The sequence below is a fragment of the Canis lupus genome, chromosome X (genome assembly GCF_011100685.1).
Source record: "Canis lupus familiaris isolate Mischka breed German Shepherd chromosome X, alternate assembly UU_Cfam_GSD_1.0, whole genome shotgun sequence".
In the NCBI taxonomy this organism is placed as follows: domain Eukaryota; kingdom Metazoa; phylum Chordata; class Mammalia; order Carnivora; family Canidae; genus Canis; species Canis lupus.
The window spans coordinates 97,936,399-97,962,893 of record NC_049260.1 but is presented as its reverse complement, the minus strand read 5'-3'; the positions used below and the strand labels follow the sequence as shown (position 1 = coordinate 97,962,893).

The window sequence follows — 26,495 nt, the reverse complement described above, 5'->3', positions numbered from 1 at the left end:
ACCATGCTTCTCCTATATCTCCTTTCTCTGTGTCAAAATTCCCTGGTTTCCTCTACCATCTTTGTTATATAGTTTCCAGACATTTTACTTGCCAGTCCCCTCTCCTCTCGAAAGACAATGTCACTTTTAAAGGCATTGTCATGGTGAGCACTAGGTGATGTATGTATTCTTGAATCACTACATTATACATCTAAAACCAATATAACACTGTATGTTAACTATACTGGAATTAAAATTTTAAAAACAATTTAAATGCATTTCCCCCACAGCTGAACCCAACATTAACACTGTGGTCTGACCAGCAGAAGATGAGCTACTTTATTGTGGACTTCCACTATGTGAATGCAGACTGATATTTCACTACTTTCATAGCAACAATACCTCTTTCTCACATCCACTCTGAGTCAACAGAAACATCTATTTTACATAAGCAGCTCCTAAAGAGTTTCACCCTTCTTCTGTACTTTTACAGTTAATTTTTCCAACTTAGTAGAATTCATTACTATAGTTTTGATTTATCATTTTAGCCTGTCAGATTTTCCCTATTAAATCGTAGCTGTATATTAGTATTTTGTCAAGCAATGTCATTCACAAATTTGATAAGCTTATCCACATTCTTTGCCTTAATTTTCTTGGTAAAATGGAAATGATTAAGTCCAATATCCTAACCCTATAGTTCTCCACTAGAGAGGACCCTCCAGATACAAATTCCATCTATTTCACATTTTCTACATTATAATTCCATTCAATTTCCATATAATAAATCACTATTTAAAACTCTTATTTATAAAACAGTTTGATGGCCAGAATATTATACACGGATAGTATATGAGGTTTTCTTCAAAAGATGATTGAAATCTTGATTCATTATGGCTGTGGAATCTTTTTAATCTATGAATCTAATAATTATGACATATTTAATCATATTTGTATCATAAGACCCTAAACTCTATTACTTGAAAACCTTAGATCTTGCATTAAGTATTATTATCAATATATGTCACATTTGCATATAGCACATGCTGAGGTGAAATAACACTTAATATAATAAAGCTTAATTAAGTATATTTTATCCCTTTTTTTCATGTCAGGATCATTATACTGTAATTTGGGAGTGAAAAAAAGTTGATAGAACTCAAAAATATAGTGAAAGAATAAAGATGAATAATCACCTATTGTGCTGTGTTGTCTAGGATATGCCTTGAGAGCACAGATTTAAACCAAAAATAAAAATGGAAATAATAGATGTCTATCAAAGAGAGATCCCTTGTTTGCAAACAGACTTTACTTTTTTAAGATTTTATTTATTCATGAGAGATAAAGAGAGAGGCAGAGACATAGACAGAGGGAGAAGCAGGCTTCTTAAAGGGAGTCCAATGCAGGACTTGTTCCCTGGACCCAGGATCATGCCCTGAGCCGAAGGCAGATGCTCAACCACTGAGCTACCCAGGTGTCTTTGCAAACAGACTTTAAATGTAATAGAGTCCATTAAAGTATCTAGTGAGATTTATCTCAAATGTTTATTTCAGAAAGCCTCCTTGAGGTACCATTTTTAGAAGTCTAAAGACTATCCTCTCCAATTTTGAACCTTGTGTTTTATAGAGGCTTTATGGCATGGTAACTAAGACCATCCTAGGGATGGAATGTAACTAAAATCATGCCATAAAGCCTTATGTTAGTTAAGGCTTAGTTAATCTTTTTAAAAAGTTTTTTGAAACTCAATATCACTTATGCACTACTAGTAGCAGATTTTCTAGTGAAATAAAAAACATGAATGGTTTTAGAAAGTGCTAGGAAACTAGAGAACTATATTAAAGATGAAGATGTTTATTTTAGTATAGCTTACCACTTCGTTTTAGATATAATGTTTAAAATATTTATCAATAGTTATAAAATACATTTGACAAAATTCAAGAAAAATGATAAAAACACTTGGAAATTAGCCATAAAAAGAAAATATCTAAACATAATAAAGGCCATACATGACAAGCCAACACCTAACATTATACTCAATGGTAGAGGGTTAAAATATTTTCCCCTAAGATCAGGAACAAGACAGGGATACCCACTCTCATTACCTTTATTCAATATATATTAAAAGTTCTACCTATAGCAATAAGGCAAGAAAAAGAAATAAAATACAACAGAATTAGAAAGGAAGAGGTAAAATTGTCTTTATTTGCAGATGATATAATTTTATATATAGAAAATTTTAAAGGCTCCATCAAAAACCTGTTAGAGCTAATAAATGAATTCAATAAATTTGCAGGATACAATATTAATATGCAAAAATTAGTAGTGTTTCTACATGCTAATTAATTTTTTGAAAAAAAGACAAATTGACGTCTTTTACAATAGCATAAAAACAATAAAATGCTCTGGAATACATTTACCCAGCAGGTGAAAGGTCTCAAATTTGAAAGCCACAAGATACTAATGAAAGAAATTAAAAAATATGCAAATAGCCTGTGTTCATGGATTGGAAAAATTAATATTGTCAAAATGGCATGTCAATACTGCCAAAAGTGATCCATAGATTAAATTCAATATGTATCAAAATTCCAAAGGCATATTTTACAAAAGTAGGAGAAAAATCTTAATATTTATATGGAACCACAAAATACCCTAAATACCCAAAGGAATACTGAGAATGAGGAAGCACCACACTTCGTATAGCGCTACTATAAACCTATCTTCATCAAAATAGTATGGCACTGGCATAAAAGCAGACACGTAGACCAGTGAAATACAAGTGAGAGCCAGAAATAAACACAAGAATATCCAGTCAACCAATATTTGGCAAAAAATCCTAGAATACTCAATGGAGAAGAGACATACTTTTCAAGAAATGATGCTTGGATAACTGGATATTCATATGTAAAACAATGTAACACATCTTACACTACTCACAAAAATTAACTCAAAATAGATTTAAAAACTTAAATGCAAGACCTAAATCCATGAAACTCTTAGAAGAAAACAAGAATACAGCTTTTTAAAATGTTTTTTCAGTTAATTAACATATAGTATATCATTGGTTTCGAAGGCAGAGGTCAGTAATTCATCAGTTTTATATAATACCCAGTGCTCATTACATCATTTGCCCTCCTTAAAGTCCGCCCCACCACCCAGTTACCTCATCCTCCTATGCCCTTCCCCTCCACAACCTTCAGTTTTTTTCCTATAATTATTATTATTTTACTAAATATTTTATTTATTTATTCATGAGAGACACAGAGAGAGACACACACAGAGAGAGAGATAAAGATAGATAGATGATAGAGATAGAGATAGAGATAGAGATAGAGATAGAGATAGAGAGAGAGAGAGAGAGAGAGGCAGAGACACATGCAGAAGGAGAAGCAGGCTCCATGCAGGGAGCCTGATATGGGACTTGATCCCAGGACTCCAGGACCATGCCTTGGGCTGAAGACAGGCACCAAACCACCGAGCCACCTAGGTGTCCCTAGTTTGTTTCCTATAATTAAGAGTCTCTTATGATTTGTCTCCATCTCTGATTTTGTCTTAGTTTTATTTTTCCTCTTTTCCCTATGATACTCTAATATGTTTCTTAAATTCCACATATAAGTGGGATGATATGACAACCATCTTTCTCTGATTGTCTTATTTCATTTAGCATAATATCCTCTGGTTTCATCCACATTATTGAAAATGGCAAGATTTCATTTTTTTATGGTTGAGTAGTATTCAAGTGTGTCTGTGTGTGTGTGTGTGTGTTCTTTATTAATTCATCTGTTGATGGACATATCAGCTATTACCATATTTTGGCTATTGTGGACATTACTGTTATAAACATTGGGGTGCAGGTGCCCCTTTGGATCACTACATTTGTATCTTTGGGGTAAATAGTAGTACAATTGCTGGGTTGTAGTGTAGCTCTATTTTCAACTTTTTGAGGAAACTCCATATTGTTTTCCAGAGTGGCTGTACCAGCTTGCATTTCCATGAACAGAATAAAAGGGTTCTTTTTCTCCACATCCTCACCGACATCTGTCATTTCCTGACCTGCTAATTTTAGCCATTCTGACTGGTGTGAGGCAGTATCTCATTGTGTTTTTTTTACTTTAAAATTTTTATTGAAATATATTTGACAATATTATATTACTTTCAAATGTACAGCAGAGTGATCCAACCCACAACTCTTTTTTTCTGTATATTTTTTATTGGAGTTCAATTTGCTAACATATAGCATAACACCCAGTAATCATGCAATCAAGTTCCCCCCTCAATCTCTGTCACCCAGTCACCCCATCCCCTCTCCCACCTCGCCTTCCACCACCCCTTGTTTATTTCCCAGAGTTAGGGGTCTCTCATGGTTTGTCACCCTCTCTGATTTTTCCCACTCATTTTCTCTCCTTCCCCCTATAATCCCTTTCACTAATTTTTATATTCCCTGTATGAGTGAAACCATACAATGATCTCATTGTGGTTTTGATTTGTATTTCCTTGATGCCTAGTGATGTTGAGCATTTTTTTCATACGTCTGTTGACCTTGTGTATGTCTTTTTTGGAGAAATATCTGTTCATGTCTTCTGCCCATTTCTTGACTGTATTATTTGTTTTTCAGGTGGTGAGTTTGACAAGTTCTTTATAGATATTGGATACTAGCCCTTTATCTGATATGTCATTTGAAAATATCTTCTCCCATTATGTCGGTTGCCTTTTGATTTTCCTGACTGTTTCCTTTGCAGTGTAAAGTTTTTTTATCTTGATGATGTTCCAACAGTTCATTTTTGCCTTTGTTTCCTTTGCCTATGGAGATGTGTCTAGTAAGAAGTTTCTGAGGCCAAGGTCACAAAGGTTGTTGTCTGTATTATCCTCTAGGATTTGATGGATTCCTGTCTCACATTTAGGTCTTTCATTCATTTTAAGTCTATTTTTATGTTTGGTATGAGGAAATGGTCCAGTTTAATTCTTCTGCATGTGGCTGTCCAATTTTCCCAGCACCATTTATTGAAGAGACTGTCTTTTTTTCTATTGGATATTCTTACCTTCTCTGTCGAAGATTAGTTGACCACACAGTTGAGAGTCCATTTCTGGGTTCTCTATTTTGTTCCATTGATCTATATGTCTGTTTTTGTGCCAGTATCATATTGTCTTGATGATTACAGCTTTGTAATAGAGCTTGAAGTCTGCAACTGTGATGTCACTAGTTTTGGTTTTATTTTTCAAGATTGTTTTGGCTATTTGGCATCTTTTCTGGTTCCATACAAACTTTAGGATTATTTGTTACAATTCTGTGAAATAAGTTGATGGTATTTTGATAGGGATTGCATTGAATGTATAGATTACTAGGTAACATAGAAATTGTAGCAATATTTTTATTCCAGTCCACAGCATGGAACATTTTTCCATTTCTTTTTGTCTTCCTCAATTTCTTTCATGAGTGTTCTATGGTTTTCTGAGTACGGCTTCTTTGCTTCTTGGGTTAGGTTTAAGGAATAAAACTTTATGATGTGTGTTCTTATAAAGCTTTTTTGGATATGAAAACTAAAGTGCAAGCAACACAATAAACAATAAATAACTGGGGCTACATCAAACTAAAAATCTTCTGCATAGCAGAAGAAACAACAAGAAAGTGAAAAGACAAGATATGGAATGGGAAAAAATTTGCAAGTGATATATCTGATAAGTAGTTGGTAGGATCGTAAATTGGTATAGCCACTATGGAAAACAGTATGGTAGATCCTAAAAAAAATTAAAAACAGAACTACCATATGATTCAGCAATTTTGCTTTCAATACACCCAAAGGAAATGAAAACACTGACTTGAAAAGATTTCTTTTCTTCCTACATTCATAACAGCATTATTTACAATAGCTAAGACATGAATCTAAGTGTCCATCTGTGGATGAAAGGATGAAAAAGTAGTGGAATATATATACAAAGGACTATTATTTAGCTATAAAAAAACCAAGAAATTCCTATTTGTGACAACATAGATGGACTGCAAGGCATGTGTTAGGTGAAATAATTGATACAGAGAAAGACAGTAAAGACTGTATGATCTCACATATGTGGAATCTAAAAAGAAATGAAACTCATAAAAAAGTAGATTAGACTTGTGGTTATTAAAGGTGGAGGGTGACAGGAAAGGAAATTGGAAGAAAGTGGCCCAAAGATATAAACTTTCAATTATAAGTAAGTCCTAGGGATGAAATGTACAACATGATGACTAAAGCTAACACTGATGTATGATATACAATAATATTAAGGGAGTAAATCCTATGAGTTTACATCATAAGGATATGTCTTTCTTCATTTTTTTCTTTTTTTTGTTTCTTTTCTTTTTACTTTATCTATATGAGAAAATGGATGTTAATGGAACCTATCATGATAATCATTTCACAATATATGTAAATCAAATATCATGCTGTATGCCTTATACAGTGACATATATAGATTATTTCTCAATAAAACTGGAAAACTATGAAAAGTGAAACCTAAAAATTTTAGAAGAAGAAATATATATTTGTCAATTAGTTGCCAATAAACAGAATGAAGAATGTTCCAGAATTTATAGGTAACAAAAAGAAACACACTTTTTCACCCTTCTCTAAAAATCTGTTTCAGCTCTTTGCCATTCTCAATTATTTTTATGATTAAAAAAAAAACAGAATCCAGAACTATTGCAGTGGCAGAAAATTTACTTTTATACTTGAATAGTTACTTCTAATGTTTATGAAAATAAAATAATAGATCTGCTAATTTGCTCTTGCTGCACCTCCAGCATTGTTTCCCAAATGGGAGTTTAGTGCCAACCCAGATCACACCCATTTTCCATGTACTACATCCGCAGGTCATAAGGCCAGACCACTGAAGATATTAAAGCAAAGACATCAACAAAAATAATTCTTCACAGAGGAATGCATGAAAGATCCTCCACCTACAAACTCTGAAGCCTTTTCAAGATCTATGTTGAAAATACCTTTGACACAGGTCTCACTTGCCATTTAAAAGTGAAACAAACAATTACTATAAAAGTTTATTTTCAAAATATGTGCAAAACAATATTAAGATTTAATACTTGCATGTCATGTTTAATATGCAGCAGGCAATGTGTTAAACACTCTACATATGTTAACTCCTTTAATTCTCACAAGAGTTCTATAATCATTCCCTTACCATAGTTAAGGAATGTGGAACATAGAAAACATTGAACTTGCCCAGGGTCATCTGGTCTGTAAGTACATAGTCAAGCTATAAATTAAAGCAAATTGAATTTGGACCCCATGTTCTAAAGCCACTAAACTATTTTGCCTCTTAATGTGTGGTCTAGAAAAATACTTTTTTGTTGTTGTTGTTTCAAGTTTCTATTTAATATCTAGTTAGTTAACATATAGGGTAATATTGGTTTCAGGAGAATTTAGTAATTCATCACTTAAATATAAAACCCAGTGCTCAACAAAACAAGTACCCTCCTTAATGCCCACCAACCATTTAGATCATCACCACCCACCTCCCCTCCATCAACCTTGTTTGTTCTCTATAGTTAAGAGTCTCTTGTGGTTTGCTTCCCTCTCTATTTTCTCTTCCACCATGTTCATCTATTCTGTTTTGTAAAGTCCACATATGAGTGGAATAATATGGTATTTGTCTTTCTCTGACTTATTTGTGCAGTTAGCATAATATACTCTAGCTTCATGCACATTGATGCAAATGGCAAGATCTCTTTTTGATGGCTGAGTAATATTCCATTATACATATGTACCACCTCTTCTTTATCCATTCATCAATCGATGGAAATTTGGGCTCTTTTCATAATTTGGCTATAGTTGATAATGCTACCATAAACATTATAAAGGTGCATGTGCACCTTCGAATCAGTATATTTGCATCTTTTGGGTAAATACCCAGTAGTACAATTCCTGGGTAGAAGTTTAGTTCTATTTTTAACTTTTTGAGGAACCTCCATACTGATTCCCAGAGTGGCTGCCCCAGTCTGCATTTCCACCAACAATGGAAGAGTATTCCCCTATCTCTGCATCCTCACCAACATCTGTTCTTTCCTGTGTCGTTAATTTTAGCCATTCTGATGGCTGTGAGGTGGTATGTCATCATGATTTTGATATGTATTTCTCTGATAATGAGTGATGTTGAACATCTTTGCCTGTGTCTCTTCATCATCTTTGTGTTCTTGGAAAAATGCCTGTTCATGTCTTTTTTTTTTCTTTTTTTTTTCTGTTCATGTCTTCTGCTCATTTCTTAACTGGTTATTTGCTCTTTGGATGTTGAGTTTGATAAGTTCTTCATACATTTTGGATTCTAATCCTTTATCAGATATGTCACTTGAAAATATCTTCTATTCCATAGCCTGCCTTTCAGTTTTGTTGATTGTTTCCTTCAATATGCAGATGCCTTTTATCTTGATGAAGTCCCAACAGTTCATTTTTGCTTTTGTTTCCCTTGCCTCCAGAAACGTGTCTAGTCAGAAGCTGCTCTGGCCAAGGTCAAAGAGGTTGCTGCCTGTGTTCTCCTCTTTGATGGCTTGCTGTCTAACATTTAGATTTTTCATCCATTTTGAATTTCTTTTGTGCATGGTATAAGAAAGTAATCCAGTTTCATTTTTCTGCATGTTGCTGTCCAGTTTTCTAAACACTTTTTGTTGAGAGTCTTTCTTTTTCCAGTTGAGTATGGTTTCCTGCTTTACCAAAGATTAGTTGACCATAGAGTTGTGGGTCCAGTTCTGTGTTTTCTATTCATTTCCATTGATCTATCTGTCTGTTTTGTGCCAGTACAATATTGTCTTGAGGTCTCCAGCTTTTCTTTTTCTTATTCGAGAGAGAGAGAGAGAGAGAGAGAGAGAGAGAGGCAGAGACACAGGCAGAGGGAGAAGCAGGCTCCATACAGAGAGCTGGATGTAGGATTCAATCCCAGGATTCCAGAATCACGCCCTGGGCTGGAGGCAGGCACTAAGCTGCTGAGCCATCCAGGGATCCCTGCCTTTCTTTTTCAAGATTACTTTGGCTACTCGGGGTCTTTTGTGGTTCCATACAAATTTTTTGAATTTTTTGTGCTAGCTCTGTGAAAAATGTTGGTTGTATTTTGAGAGGGATTGCATTAAATATGTAGTTTGCATTGGGTTATATAGACATTTTAACAATATTTTTCTTCAATCCATGAGCATGGAATGTTTTTTCCATTTCTTTGTGTCCTTTTCAATTTCTTTCATAAGTGTTCTATAGTTTTTAGAGTACAGCTCTTTTACCAATTTGATTATGTTTACTCCTAGCTCTCTTGTGGGTTTTGGTACAATAACAAATGAGATCAATTCCTTGGTTTCTCATTCTGCTGCTTTATTTGTTGGATAGAAATGCAACAGATTTCTGTACATTGATTTTACTTCCTGCAACATTGCCAAATTTGTGCATCAGATCTAACAATTTTTTGGCGGAGTCTTTCAGGTTTTCTACATAGAGTATCATGTCATCTGGGAATAGTGAAAGTTTGACTTCTTCCTTGCCAATTTAGATGCATCTTATTTCTTTTTGTTGTCCATTTACTGGGGCTGAGACTTCTTACTATGTTAAATAACAACAGTGTGAGTGGATATCCTGTCTTCTTCCTGACCTTGGAGGAAAAGCTCTCAGGTTTTCCCCATTGAGGATAATATTAGCTATGAGTCTTTTGTTATGGCCTGTATGATGTTGAAGTATGCTCCCTCTAACCCTCTTTGTCGAGGGTTTTTATCAAGAATGGAGGCTGTACTTTGTCAAATGCTTTTTTCTGCCTCTATTGAGAGGATCATATGGCTCTTATCCTTTCTTTTATTAATGTGGTATTTCACATTGATTGATATGTGAATATTAAACCCTTCAGCGGAGGAATAAATCCCACTTGATTTGTGGTGAATGATTGTTTTAATATACTGTTGGATTCGATTGGCTACCACTTTGCTGAGAATTTTTGTGTCCATGTTCATCAGGGATACTGGCCTATAATTCTTCTTTTTAGGGAGGTATTATTCTGGTTTGGAATCAAGTTAATGTTGGTATTGTAGAGTGAATTTGGAAGTTTTCCTTCTACTTCTATTTTCTGGAACAGTTTGAGAAGAATAGGCATTAACTCTTTTTTAAATGTCTGATAGAATTCTTCTCAGAAGCTATCTCTCCTTGGACTTTTGTTTGTTGGAATATTTTTGATTACTGATTCAATTTCTTTGATTGTTATGGATCTTCTCAAACTTTCTACTTCTTCCTGTTTCAGTTTTGGTAGTTTGTATGTTTCTAGGAATTTATCCATTACTTCCAGATTGCCCGATTTTTTAGCACATAATTTTTCATAATATTCTCTTTTAATTGTTTGTATTTCTGTTGTGTAAGTTGTAATCTCTCCTCTTTCATTTGTGATTTTATTTACTTGGCCTCTTTCTCTTTTATTTTTGATAAATCTGGCTAGTTGTTTATCATTTTATTAATTCTTTCAAAGAACTGGCTCATAGCTTTGTTGATCTGTTCCACTGTTTTTTTTTTCTTTGTTTCTGAATCATTTATTTTTGCTCTAACCTTTATTATTTCCCTTCTTCTTTTGGCTTTAGGCTTTATTTGCTGTTCCTTCTCTAGCTCCTTTAGGTGTAAGGTTTGGTTACATATGTGAGACTTTTCCAACTTCTTAAGGTAGGCCAACTTCTTCCCCCTTATGATTGCCTTTGCTACATCCCTAAAGGTTCTGGACTGCCGTGTTTTCATTTTATTTTGCTTCCATGTATTTCTTTATTTCTTCTTATTTTCCTTGTTAACCTATTCATTCTTTAGTAGGATGTTGCTTAACCTCCATGTATTTGTTTTCTTTCCAAGTTTGTCTTTGTTGTTCAAGTTTCATAGTGTTGTGGTCTGAAAATATTCATGGTATGATCTCAATCTTTTTGTACTGGTGAAGGCCTCATTTGTGATCCAGTATTTGTGATCTATTCTGGAGAATATTCTATGTGCACTCGAGAAGAATGTGTGTTCTGCTGCTTTAGGATGAAATATTCTGAATATATCTATTAAGTCCACCTGCTCCAGTGTGCCATTCAAAGCAATTGTTTCCTTGTTGATTTTCTCCTTAGATTATCCATCCATTGCTGTCAGTGGGATGTTAAAGTCCCCTACTATTATTGTATTGTTATCAATGTGATTTGTTATGTTTGCTATTAATTGAGTTATATATTTGGGTCCTCCCAAGTTGGGGGCATAATGATTTACAATTGTTAGATCTTTTAGTTGGGTAGACCCCTTTATCATGACATAATGTCCTTCATCTTTTGTTATATTCTTTGGCTTAAAATCTGATTTATCTCATAAATAGAGCTACTCTGGCTTTTGACATCCATTAGCATGATAGATGATTCTATATCCCCTCATATTCCATCTGGAGGTCTCTTTAGGTCTAAGATGAGTCTCTTATATGCAGCATATAGATTGGTCTGGTTTTTATATTCTTTCTGATACTCTATACCTTTCCATTTAAGCATTTAGTCCACTTACATTCAGAGTGATTATTATTTTTTAATTTTTTTATTATTTTTTAAGATTTTATTGATTTATTCATGATAGACATAGAGAGAGAGAGGCAGAGACACAGGCAGAGGCAGAAGCAGGCTCCATGCAGGAAGCCTGATGTGGGACTCGACCCCGGTACTCCAGCATCACACCCTGGGCCGAAGGCAGGCACTAAACTGCTGAGCCACCCAAGGATCCCCCAGAGTGATTATTAATAGATACGAACTTAGTGCTATTGTGTTACCTGTATAGTCATTGTTTCTGGAGTTTTTCTCTGTTCCTTTCTCATCTTTGTTGCTTTTAGTCTTTCTTTCACACTCAAAGCATCCTCTTTAATATTTTTTGCAGGGCTGGTTTAGTGGACACGAAGTCTTTTTGTTTTTACTTGTTTGGGAAACTCTCTGTCCTATTCTGAATGACAGCCTTCATGGATAAAGTATTCTTGGATGCAAATTTTCCCCATTCAGCACATTGATTATATCATGCCACTGTCTTCTGGCCTACCAAGTTTCTATGGATAGATCTGCTGTTACTAATATTTATCTTCCCTTGTAAGTTAGGGATTTCTTTTTACCTTGCTGCTTTCAGGATTCTTTCCTTATCTCTGTATTTTGTAAATTTTACTACAGTATGTCTTAGTGTTGGCCAGCTTTTGATGTTTTTGAAAGGAGTTCTCTGTGCCTCCTGGATTTGGATGTCTGTTACCTTCCCTATATTAGGGAATTTTTCAGCTATAATTTTCTCAAATAGACATTCTGATCCCTTTTCCCTCCCTTCTTCTGAGACTCTTACGTTATAAATGTTATTATGCTTTATGGGGTCGCTGAGTTCCCTATTTGAATATAAACTCCCTTTTCTGTGATTAAATGTATTATATTTAGATGAGAGTTGATAATTAAGTCAAAACTATTTATTGGGTCATATATTCCAAATCAGAGACATCAAAGTTTTTATGAATACATATGCTAATTCAGTAGAAATTCATTGTAATTGAAAATGTTTAGTGATTCCAGAAATAGTTGACCTAAATTGTGTCTTTATTTGTCTTACTGAATTTACCAATGAAGAGAAATGCAATATGCATATGCAATACACCAAGTTTTGACTTCTTACTGAGATCCCTATCCCATTTTCTTAGGCTGTCAAATTACCACATTTTTTATGAATAACTGGAAATAAAAGTGTTCTTCATATTTCTAGAAGATACATGAAAATATCATAAGTGTGCCATTGATTTAGAAGTTTATTGTGCTGGTCCTTAAAAATGTCTGTTCTACAATTATGAAAGTAAATTATATAAGCCTGTCTATGGCTATAGTGTATCTAAGCCACACTCAAGTGCTCAGCAAAGTACAGAAACATCTTCTCAGCATGTGTTTAATTCACTAGTAATTTCTGTAGTCAAAAAGGAATAAAGTAGCTGGGAAACAAAGGAAAAAAGCAGCTGTTCTCCATCTCAGGGGGGTATCCCCTCTGTGCCTGCACAGGAAAGGGAAAACAGCTATGAGGTAAAGCAGTGTGAATTCTGCTTGGTCTGCTGCTCTGAGTCTTTCCTTTCTGCTAGTCCTGTGGCTTAATCCCCCCCCATGCCCATGAAAGGTTTCTTCCTGATCTGCCACATCTTCCAGTACCTGGGCCAGGGGGAGATTGTGTTCAAAATCAGTGAAGGTCATGACTGTGAACTACAACATGCATGGGTAGCTGAGCAAGAGCACTAGAAAATTTGTAATTTTCAACATACCTTAGATCCAGTACAAATATGTTGGGTACAGATCCTGATGTTTAAGAACATGATGCTGTCCCCATTTCTGTGGTTTTATCTGGATTCCAGAGAGTAGCTCCTCATAGATGTGGAGACCATGTGTAATAAACGGATTTGGAGCTCATCCTACAAATCTTGGAGAAGAAGAAGGAAACTCTCAAAAAGAGGAATAGGAGAAAAAAACAGCTTTCTCACCCAGCCCACTTTGGCCCCCAAAAGTACTGCCTGCTGAAGTTCCTCTGTATGGTGAAAGGGCAGGTCCCCTGCCAGAGCTGGTGGCATTACCCAAGGAGATGACAGCGAAGTACAAAGCAACACCAAAAGCCAGGACTGAGTACTAAGGCCTATGGCCATACCCAGGGAAGCCCCATATTCTATCCCTGGAGAGATACTGAAAATGTCTTTGCCATAAGAGGATCTCCTTCACACACCTGTGTGAAAGGACATGGGAGAGTCAGCAGAGTATCTGCACTTGGACTACTAGAGGAGTATTCCTATTCATTAGATCAATAAAATACTTTCTGAAGAAAGAAGAAGAAGAAGAAGAAGAAGAAGAAGAAGAAGAAGAAGAAGAAGGAGGAGGAGGAGGAAAGAAGGAGGAGGAGGAGAAGGAGAAAGAGGAAAGGAAAGAAAAGAGAAAAAAGTATGACAATGACATCATTTTGGTTTTAGTATTTATTAAAAATCGTATTTCTTTCTTATCCAATACTTTTTAAGATTTTATTTATTCATGAAAGACAGAGAGAGAGAGAGAGAGAGAGGCAGAGACACAGGCAGAGGGAGGAGAAGTAAGCTCCATGCAGGAAGCCTGATGTGGGATTTGATCTCAGGACTCTGGGATCACGCCCTGAGTCAAAGGCAGACACTCAATCACTGAGCCACCAGGCATCCCACCAATTTAAATACTTATGAGGAAAAAAAATCAAATCAATTGAAATTGATTTTAGGGCTGTAAAGCATGTTGTTGTTGTTTTTACAAAAGCTGTTATTTCATCTACTTATTTAAGTGAATCAGAATTTTCTTCTTTTAACCAAAACATATATAGAGGTAAATTGGATGCTGAGCCATGAAAATAGCTTAATTGTTCTCACCAAATGTATTTATAATTAGTGTTATTATTTAGTAATAGATTTGTATTTATATAATTTTTTATATTTTATAATGTTTTAACTATACATAGTTATATATAACTTATTTATAATAAATTTATAACATTTAAATTTTATTTATATTTCTGTTTTTTATATATATTTCCTTCTTTGATCACATATCCTTCTACTCTTGCCCCTTATATAGTCAAGCCACATGGCCTTTATGCTATTCATAAAATACATTAGCATATCATAATTTCTGGATCTCTAAACTTACTGTTCCTTCTTCCTGGAATTCTCTTCTTCAGGAATTCTTGTTCCCTCAACCTTACTTCTCAATGTCAACTTTCTCAGTATGACCTTCTTTGTCTGCTCAATTTAAAACTACAATTAGCCTTTCCTATGTTGAGTGTCATCTCGCTGATGGCCAGTGATTTTTGTTTTTTCCTTTGTTTTTTCCTGTCTTGGTCACTGTCTCCTGCTGATATTTAAAACACTGCCTGACACATAGTACTCCATACTCACAAAAGCATTGGACATGAATAATAATAATGTTTGACAATGAAAGACTAAATATACAAGCAGTCAATGACTAGACCATATATAAAAATAGAATTTTGACCTACAACCTCTGTAGACTCCACCCAGAAAAGTCAGGACTTGGCCAATGACTGCCAGCTTTCCTAATTTTGCCTTCCCTTTCAATTTAGGACCAACCAAAGAAAGCCAAATGTCTTCCCCAAATCAATCACATAGGATGCTCTGCTTCCAGTAAGCACATATCCAGCTTCCTTATACCTACAGTCTCTAATCACAGTGTACCTGAAGCATTCCTCTTTTTTCACTATAAAGTTTTTCCACTCTCTCTGCCTTTGAGCTTCTGTCACACCTAAGGTAGGGTTATTAACTCCCTTGGAGACAATTTATTCACAAAGATAGTACCTTGTGAAAAGTATAGATTGTTCAAGTAGTCAAGGTGCTGAACAGCTGACTAGCCTCATTCAAATGCTAAGTGACTTTTTCTTTCAATTGCACCAAAATTATAACATATAGTTAAAGTATTTGCTTCAGTAGAATTAAAAATCATGACATCATATGTATATATGGTGTTGCTAGAAGTTAATTATAGCTATAAGGATTGATATTGGCAAAAGCAGATCTTATCCACAATAGTCTAAAATCCCTCTGATTAATTGCATGCCACGTAAATAGTAGGTACACAATAAACATCTACTTAATGAATAATTAAGAAATTAATATGTTTTCCCTATATGAAAGAACTCCTACATGAAGTAATTGAAAGCACATTTGGTAGACTTTTTTTTTTTTTTTTTTTATGAAGTAAGTTCTACAACTGGGCTGATACCCATTTCAAACAATTACCATTACCAAGAAGGCTATCAAACTTATTCTGAAATCTAAACTTTGGCCCATTTAGAAAATTCCAGTCTGTGATCCTGCTCAGGTAAACAGAACTAAAACTATTCACAGCAAATGCACTATAAGGGTTATCCATGTAAAATCTACTATTTTGTTAAGTGTTAAATGATTATGCTAGGCCTAAGATGGAGTCACACATGCAAAGCTCCCTCTCTTCAGCCAAAATGTAATAGTTTCCTTTACTCCTGAATGCTGTACTCTCCCAGAAATGTAACTTAGAATTGACCAACCAGAGCCTGTCTGCTCAACTTAAATTACACAAACAGGCTCCAAGGTTTCTTTGTATACCAAAGAGGGGAAACTACCCTGTATTAGTCAATCATATCAAATTTGTTCAGTAAGGATTCCTTAATCCTCTGTGTCTCTGTCTATAAAACACCTTTACTTTGTATAGCTCTTCGGAACTCTTTTCTATTTTCTAGACTGAATGCTACCTGATTCATGAATCACTGAATAAAGCTAGTAAGATCTTAATAACATGTTGGTAAGCTCTTCATAATACTAAAGAACTTAATTCTTATGTCTTAGGTTAGAATTTTATTGTTTCTTTTTATAAAAGGCCATTGCACAACTGAAAGAGCAATAAATACATTATAACATAATATTTAAAATAAAATATCAAGATCAAAATGTGACAAAAAACAGGAGTCTAGATAAGAATAGATAATGTAGTCATGTTTTCATAAATGGAATCATCAGCAAAATCCATCTTTATTGTTTGAGAAGTAGGTATATACAAGTCTGATTTTTAGTGGGAAGTGAAAATAGACTTAATAGCTATACTTGTGTCTGCCTTCGGCTCAGGTCGTAATCCCAGAGTCCTGGGATTGAGTCCCACATTGGGCTCCTTGCTCAGAGGGGAGCCTGTTTCTCCTTCTGCCTGCCATTCCCTCTGTTTGTGCTCTCTCTGTCTCTCTGTCAAATTAATAAATAAAATCTTTTTAAAAACCTCTTAGAATATGTGGTGCATTTTCTGACACGGTTTTAAATACATCCACTAGTGAGGGGAAAGTAAATTCGTATTGCCTCAGACTATTTGGGGAGTTTAAATGACAAACAAAGCCTTTCACTTGTATTTGCTTTTGCACATTATTGAGATCAAATTGCTGAAGTTTTGTTTGACATAAGAAAAATAAGATTGAATACTGGAATTTGTTTCTAATTATCCTTTAGCATTCTTTCAAAAATGTTTCTTTTTTAAAAAGTCAGTTTTTTAAGACATACTTTCTTCATTATTCAACACCATGGATTAATAGCTACTTGAAATGAGGTTTTGAGAGAAGTAGCATGAAATAGTGGAAACAGCAGGAGCTTTAAGTCAAGCTGAAATAAACTGAATTCTGTCTCCTGTGAGCCTTGGGCAAGTTACTTAACCAATTTCCTCTCAGTTTCTTCATTTGTTTAATGGAGAGAATGCATTGCAAATTTATTGTATGCAAAATACCTAGCAAGGCAGTGTACATAGTATGTGCTCAATAAATTTTAGTTCTTATCATTACCTTTATTTTGTGTAGTTTGCCTTTAAGGTAAAATAGAGACATGTGAGATAGTTACATGACTTTAAATCATCCCAGCAAATGGTAATTACTCTTCAAATTGCCCTCATTACTTTCCTTAGTCACCCAATCACCAAAATAAAACACAATTATATTTCTCAAATAACTTCTACAAACAAAAACATTATACAAACAATTCTAAAACTGGGAAAGTGTTTTAGGTAAATAGCATAATAATTTCTTCCTTTAAGTCTAAATTACCTCTTTTCCTTTGCTACTGAGAGACTGAGACGTCTTTCTGATTCTGCAAAACTATTGATGTGAGAGCAAGCAGTTTATTCATTTCAATATTCATTCCTAGCAACATACTAGGAACATAGACTTTAACTTAGACTTGTTATTTAAAAATATGTGTTTATATACATTTACACACTCAAGGTATTCATCAGTTGTGTTGAAATTAATATCTGTAACTAGGAATTACAGTCAAATATGGATTTCCAGGCAGGCAAAATCAGGGAGTTTTCTTTTGGAAGCAAATAATGATATTCTCAAATATATAAAGGTATATATTAATGATTCAAGTTTCTCTTACCTTTAAAAATGGAACCATCTTATATTAGAATCTGTCATGTGTTCATTATAAAATGCTCTTTAGTGAGCATTTCCAGAACTTAATAAATTCTATACCTATACTGTAAAATATACAAAGTAAGAATAAAGTATGGTTTAATAAAATATTTCTTTGAGTGGTTAGAAGTTAAGAAGATCCAAATTCTGAACATGCTATAATTATTTTTTAGGATTTCTAATGTGAAAATAAAAATTGTTCTTTTCAAAAGCCACATACATACCTCAAAGGTATTAATTATCTTAAATTTGCAAGAATTAAGAACACAGTTACATGCCAAGTTGCTATCAGGTGCTTCAAACTGTCATATTGCTAACAAAAGAACTATTTTTACGATATGATTTTTTTTTGTTTCTGCAAAAAAAAATGGTTGTTGTACCATTCAACAAAGGAAAAGAATCTAATAAACTTTCCTAAACTTCTACAATTAGTAGTGAAAAAAGTGTGAAGAGCAATCTCATCCTCAATATCTTCATTTAGAAATAAATATATCTGGTAAGATTTCGTTTCAGTTTGTTTTTTTTCTGAAGAGGTTACAGAAACTGGGCTGCTTATTGCTTGTTACACCTTGTAGCTCTGAAGGTTTTTGAAGTATGGAGTTTGTGACCCACTTATAATAACAATTTTTTAAAAGCTCATTCACTGTAGGAGCTTTTCAGAGGTTAAGTGTCAGGTGAAAGCTCAAAGGTATTCTATTGCTTAATCTGGCAAAAGTTTAAAGGTTTTCTGTTGTTTTATCTCTGCTCTTAGTATTTAAATGTAATAAATATACTTAAATTTATTATATTAAGTTTACTATTATTTAAGTTATTCTTTTTTGAGGCTAATCTATGTTTTTTTAATTTAGATACAATTATACTAATACAGTTATCCAACATCATTAGTTTCAGATGTAGAGTTCAATAAATCACCAGTTGGATATACCACCAGTTCTCATCACATCACATGCGCTCCATAATACCCATCACTCAAGTATCCCATTCTCCCACCCACCTCCCCTCTAGCAACCCTCAGTGTGTTAGTTAAGAGTCTTTCATGATTTTTCTCCCTCTCTGATGAATTCCCATTCAGTTTTTCTTCCAGTCCCCTATGATCCTCTGCAATGTTTCTTAAACACCACATATGAGTGAAACCACATAATAATTGTCTTTCTTAGCCTGACTTACTTCATTCAGCATAATACCCTCCAGTTCTAGCCACGTTGATGTAAATGGTAAGCATCCTAATAGCAAAGTAATATTCCATTGTATACCACACCTTCTTTAGCCATTTGTCTGTTGATGAACATCTTGGCTCTTTCCAGTTTTTCTATTATGAACAATATGCTATGAACATTAGGGTGCAAGTACCCCCTTAGGTCACTACATTTGTATTTTTGAGATAAACACCTAGTAGTGCAATTGCTGTTTTCCGGAGCAGCTGTACTAACTTGCATTTCCACCAAAAGAATAAGAGAGTTCCCATTTCTCCATATCCTCACCATCATCTGTCATTTCCTGACTTGTTAATTTTAGCCATTCTTCTGACTGGAATGAGGTGGTATCTCATAGCGGTTTTGATTTGTATTTCCCTGATGCCAACTGATGATGAGAATTGGTTTGTAGTTTGTTGTCCATTCATATGTCTTCTTTGGAGAAATGTCTGTTTATGTCTTCTGCCCATTTCTTGACTGGGTTATTAATTTTTTGGTTATTGAGTTTGATAAGTTCTTTATAGATTTTGTATTACTAGCCCTTTATCTGATATGTCATTTGCAAATATCTTCCCATATTCTGAAGATTGCCTTTTAATTTTTGTTGATTGTTTCCTTCACTGAGCAGAAACTTTTTATCTTAATGAAGTTCCAATAGTTCATTTTTGCTTGTGTTTCCCTTGCCTTTGGAGACGTGTCTAGCAAGAAATTACTGCGACTGAGGTTGAAGAGATTGCTGCCTGTATTCTCCTTTAAGATTTTGATGGATTCTTGTCTCACATTTAGGTTTTTCATCCATTTTGAGTTTATCTTTGTGTATGGTGTAAGAGAACGGCCCAGTTTCATTCTTCTTCATGTGGCTGTCCAATTTTCCCAACACCATTTATTGAAGGGGATATCTTTTTTCCCTTGGCTATTCTTTCTTGCTTTGTCAAAGATTAGTTGACCATAGAGTTGAGGTCCAATTTCTGGGTTCTCTATTCTATTCCCTTGATCTTTGTGTCTGTTTTTGTGCCAGTACCATACTGTATTGATGATCACAGCTTTTTATATTGTTTGAGTCTGGCACTGTGATGTCCCCCTGCTTTGGTTTTCTTGTCCAACACTCCTTTGGCTATTCAGGGCATTTCCTGGTTCCATACATATCTTAGGATTCTTTGTTCCATCTCTGAAAAATATCAATGTTATTTTGATTGGGATTGCATTGAATGTATGTAGATTGCTCTGGGTAGCATAAACATTGTTAAAAGTATTCTTAGTCTTAGCTTTTAGTCTTGTATTATTTTTTTATGACTTTTAAAGTTTTGTATTGATTCCAGCTAACATACACTGTTGTATTGTTGTAGGTGTACAATAACAGTCATTCAACAGTTCCATACATCACCCAGTGCTCATTACAAGTGCACTCCCTTATTCCCACCAATCCATTTAACCCATATGCCTACACATCTCCCCTCAGGTAACCATCAGTTTGTTATCTGTAATTAAAAGTTTGCTTTCTGATTTGTCTCACTATCTCTTTTATCCTTTTGATCCTTTGTTTTGTTTCTTAAATTTGACATATGAGTGAAATCATATGGTATATATCTTTCTCTGAGAGATTATTTTTCTTGGCATTACACTCTCTAGCTCTATGCATGTCACTGCAAAAGGCAAGTTATCATTTTTATGGTTAATTAATATTCCATTGCGTATATGTACACCACATCTTCTTTTTCCATTCATCAGTTTGTGGACACTTGGGCTCTTTCTACAATTTGACTATTGTAAAAAATACTCTAATAAACATAGGGGTGCATGTATCACTTTGAATTAGTATTTTTGTATTGCTAGATCATAGGGTAGTTCTATCTTTAACTTTGTGAAGGAATTCCATACTGTTTCCCACAGTGGCTGCACCAACTTGCATTCCCACAAACAGTTCACCAGTGTTCCCTTTTTCTCTACATCCTCACCACTGCTTGTTGTCACTGGGTTTTTGTTTTTAGCCATTAGGACAAGTGTGAGGTGATTTACCACATGGTTAGTAATGATGAACATCTTTATTTTTTTTTTTTTTGATGAACATCTTTAAACATGACTGTGGGCCATCTGGATGTCCTCATTAGAGAAATCTCTGTTCATATCGTCTGCCCATTTTTAATTGGATTTTTTGGGGGTTTTTTTGCTGTTGAGTTTTAATAAGTTTTTATACAGTTTGGATACTAACCCTTTATCAGATATACCATTTGCAAATATATTCTCCCATTCCACAGGTTACCTTTAAGTTTTGTTGATTGCTTTTTTTCATTGTACATAAGCTTTTTATTTTGATGTAGTCCCAATAGTTTGTTTTAATTTTTGTTTCACTTGCCTCAGGAGACATATCTAGAAAGAGTTTGCTGTATAGCCTAAGTCAGATAAGATACTGACTGTGGCTTCATCTAGAATTTTTATGGTATCAGGATTCACATTTAAGCCATTAAGAATTTATCTTTATTGTATGGTATAATAAAGTGGTCCATCTTTTTCCTTTGCATGTGACTGTCCAGTTTTCCCAACGCATTTTTGGAAGTGACTGTATATTTCGTATTAGATATTCTTGTTTTTTCAAAGATTATCTGATCATATACTTGAGGGTTTATTTCTGGGCTATCAATTATGTACTATTGATCTATTTTTATGCCAGTACCATACTGTTTGAATTACCACAGCTTTGAAATATAACATCAAGTACAGGATTCTGATGCCACTAACTACCCTTTTCTTTTTTTAAATACTGTTTAGCTATTTGGGATCTTTTGTGGTTCCATACAAATATTAGGATTGTTTTTCTAGTTCTGTGAAAAATGCTATTGGTATTATGATAGGGATTGCATAAAATATGTTGATTGTTTTGGGTAATATAAACATTCTAACAATATTTTTTCTTCCAATCTATGAGCAAGAAATGAAAGCCTTTTCATTTCTTTATGTCATCCTGAATTTCCTTCTAAGTATTTAATACTTTTCACGGTATAGGTATTTCACCTCTTTCGTTAGATTTATTCCTAGATAGTCTATGGCTTTTGGTACAATTGTAAGTCTGATCAGTATCTAAACTTCTTATTTGCCACTTCATTATTGTTGTATATAAATGCTACAGATTTCTTCAGGTTTATTTTGGATTATGCAAAATTACTGAATTCATTTAACAGTCCTAGCAGGGTTTTGTGAACACATTTGATCTTTGTAAATATAGTATCATAATATCTGCAAATAGTGAAAGTTTGACTTCTTCTTTTTTTTTTATTTTTTATTTTATTTTATTTTTTTGACTTTTTCCTACAAGTTAGGAGGTCCTTTCTTTGTGTTGTCTGATCACTGTGGCTAGGACCACAGTACTATGTTGAATAGAAGTGATAAGGGTGGGCATCTTTGTCTTGTTTATGACCTTGGGGAAAAAGGTCTCAGTTTTTTCCCATTGAGGGTGATGTTAGCTGTGGGTTTGTTTTTGTTATTGTTGTTTTATAGATGGCCTTTATTATGTTGAGATATGTTTCCTCTAAACCTACTCTGTTGAGGTTTTTTTTAATTATTATGAATGGATGTTGTACATTGTCAAATGCTTTTTCTGCATCTATTGAAATGATCTAATGGTTCTTATCCTTTCTCTTACTGATGTGATGTATCTCGTTGATAGATTTGTGAATACTGAACCAGCTCTGCAGTCCAGGAATGAATCTTAATTAATCGTGTTGAATGATTTCTTAAAATGTATTGTTGGATTCAGTTTGCTGGTATCTTGCTGAGGATTTTTGCATCTATGTTCATCAGGGATATTGGCCTCTAGTTCTCTTTTTCAGTGGTGTCTTATCTGATTTCGGTATCAGGGTGATGCTGGTCTCACAGGCTGAGTTTGGAAGGTTTCCTTCCCTTTCTATTTTTTCTTTTTAGCATAGTTTGAGAAGAACAGGTATTAACTCTTCTGTAAATCTTCGGTAGAATTCCCTGTGAAGTCAGTTGGCCCCAGACTTTTGTTTGTTGGGTGTTTTATGATTACTGATTCAATTTCTTTGCAGGTTATAAGTCTGTTCAAATTTTCTTTCTTCTGTTTCAGTTTTGATGGTTTATATATTTCTAGGAATTTATCCATTTCTTCTAGGTTATCCAATTTGTTGACATATAGGTTTTCATAATATTTTCTTATAATTGTATTTCTCTGGTGTTGGTTGTTATTTCCCCTCTCTCATTTGTGATTTTATTTATTTAGGTTGTTTCTCTTTTCTTTTTGATAAGTCTGGCTAAAGGTTTATCAATTTTTAAATTTTTTTTTTCAAAGAACCAGCTCCTGGTTTCATTTATCTTTTCTATTTTTTCTTTTTTAGTTTCTATATCATTTATTTCTGCTCTAATCTTTACTATTTCCCTCCTTCTGCTGACTTTAGGCTCCTTTTGTTGTTCTTTTGCTAGCTCCTTTAGGTATAAGTTTAGGCTGTTTGTTTGCGATTTCTCTTGCTTCTTGAGGCAGGCCCGTATTGCTATAAACTTCTCTCTTAGAACTGCTTTTGCTGCATCCCAAAGTTTTTAGATCATTTTGTTTTCATTTTAATTTGTTTCCATGTACTTTTTGATTTCTTCTTTTATTTCCTGGCTGACCTATTCATTGTTTAGTAGCATGTTATTTAACCTGGTTTTTCCAGATTTTTTTCTTGTGTTTGAGTTGTAGTTTCATAGCATTGTGGTCAGAGAATATGCATGGTGTAACTTTGATCTTTTTGAATTTGTTGAGCTTGTTTTGTGGGCTAATATGTGATCTATTCTGGAGAGTGTTTCCTGTGCACTTGAGGAGAATGTGTATTCTGCTGCTTTAGAATGGAATGTTCTGAATATATCTGTTAAATCCATCTGGTCCAGTGTGTCACTCAAAGACATTGTTTCCTTATTGATTTTCTGTTTAGATGGTCTGCCCATTGGTATAAATGGGGTGTTAAAGTCCCCTACTATTATTGTATTATTATCAATTAGTTCCTTTATGTTTGCTATTAACTGCTTTATGTATTTGGGTGCCGCTATGTTGGGTGCATAAATATTTACAATTGTTATATTGTCTTGTTTTGGACGGTCCCCATTATTATTATTATTATTTTCATTTTCATTATTATTATCATTATTATTATTATTCAATATAGGTATTGCTACTCTGGCTTTCTTTTGACATCCATTTGCGCGATAGATGTTTCTCGATCCCCTGTCTTTCAATCTGCAGGTGTCTTAGGTCTAAAACGAGCCTCTTGTAGGCAACATATAGATGGATTTTTTTTTTTTATATTCCTTTCTGATACCCTATATCTTTTGACTGGAGCATTTTGACCATTTACATTCAAAGTAATTAATGATAGATATGTATTTATTTATTTGTTCTGTGATAGTTTCTGAAGATGTTTTCTGATCTTTTCTTGTCCTTCTTTCACGGTTTGCTGATTTTCCTTAGTGACTCACTAAGGATTTCTTTCTCTTTACTCTTTTCATATTTATTAGTGGCTTTCAATGTATGGATACCATTCGGTTTGTATATGACCTCTTCTGCATAAGGCAATCTATATTAAGCTGATGGTCATTTAAGTTTGAACCCATTCTTTACTCCTCTCCTCCCCACACTTTAGCTATATGGTGTCATAGTTTACACCTTTTTATTTTTTTGTGAGTTCCTTGGCTGATTTATTACAGAAATATTCTTTTTTACTGCTTTTGTGTTTCCCACCATCATACTGTCACTTTTGGTCTCTCCTTTCCACTCAAAGAGTCCACTTTAATATTTCTTGCAGGGCTGGTTTAGTGGTTACAAACTCCTTACAAGTTTTTGTTTTTCTGGGAAACTCTTTATCTCTCCTTCTATTCTGAATGATAGCCTTGCCACATAGACTATTCTTGGCTGCAGATTTTTTCCATTCAGCACTTTGAGTTTATCATGCCACTCCCATCTGGCTTGGAAAGTTTCTGCTGAAAAATCCTCTGCTAGCTTTATGGGTTTTCCCTCGTAAATTACTGTATCCTTTTGTCTTCCTGCTTTAAAACCTTTTTCTTTGTTACTATATTTTGCCAACTTCATTGCAATATGTCGGAGGGAGGGGCAAGATGGTGGAAGAGTAGGGGTCCTCAACTCGTCTGGTCCCACAGACTTATTTAGATAACTTTAAAAACATCCTGAACACCTACCAATTCGACCTGAGATTTAAAGAGAGAACAGCTGGAATGCTACAGAGAGAAAAGTTTTCGATTCTAACAAGGTAGGAAGTTGGAGAAAATAAAAAAGAATAAAGTAGGGGAGGGAACGGCAACTAGCAGGGCTAAAGCAGTTGAAAGCCTCTGGGGCACGAAAGCCCAGCCTTAGGGAAGCAGGAACTTTAAAAATCTGCGCCAGAGTTTTCCCTGATGGAAAAGTGCTTGGCAGGGAAATCAGGCAGAATCACAGGAGGGTCAGTGAAGCTTCAAGATTCCTGGAGTCACTCTAAGAGGAGGGGCACCCCAGGAAAAGCTCACTACAAACCGTGGTCCAATCTCGGTAAAGGCCTGGAGCACCTCAGCCCTCCAGGGCATTTGGGAGAAGCCTGTTGGTTAGGTGGATGGCTCTGGAGCAGCCTTTACACTAGAGCCCAGCAACGGAAGGAGGGGGCTGTACTCCATTCCCTTTGGAAGAGGCATTCCCCAGGAGCTCGGGTCCAGTGGTGCAGGGCCCCAGATCCCAGGGCACCCAAGCAGACAAAGCCAATGGTCCTCTGTTCCCCCTGGGAGAGGCAGAAGCAGGGAGGGCACAGGAAAGAGAAAACTCTCCTGCCTCTGGGTGCCCCACAAGCCGTGCAGACCAGTGCACCCAATGCCTGCATGCAGGAGAATCTAGGCCAGTGTGGACTGGGGGACTGCGGTTACTTTCTCATGGGGAGCTCGACTCCAGAGCTGAAAAACGGGCCACCGCCATTTTTTTCTCCTCTTTGTTTCACCTGGTGCCTGGGAGAGGCGGAGCTCTAGGGAAGAGAGGCCTCATAGGATACACAGCTCATACTGAGCCCAGCAGCTGGCAAAAGGCCCGGCATCTACGCCCAGGCACAGACACCTGAGAATCAACACAGCAGACCCTCCCCCAGAAGAACTGCTGGAAGTACAACTTGCTTAAGTTTACTGAACAAGCAGCACTGGAAAGCTCCAGGACTGATGGAAAATAGTATATAGAACTAGAGGGTCATTTTTTTTCTTTTTTTCAGTTATGACCCATTTTTATACGAGACTAAAAATTTCCAATATTATTTTTCTTTTCCCACCTTAACTATAATATTTTACCAACTCCTAATTTTTAAGTGTTTCCTTTTTGACTTTCATATTTCTACAGTTCCAAGTCTTTTTTTTTTAAGATTTCATTCAT

The 26,495-nt window shown here is 34.9% G+C and overlaps 1 pseudogene; it reads left to right on the top strand.

The window, feature by feature from the left end:
• The first annotated feature begins 13,090 nt into the window (after positions 1–13,090).
• Positions 13,091–13,607, top strand: LOC100683322 (annotated as a pseudogene).
• Positions 13,608–26,495: the final 12,888 nt, after the last annotated feature.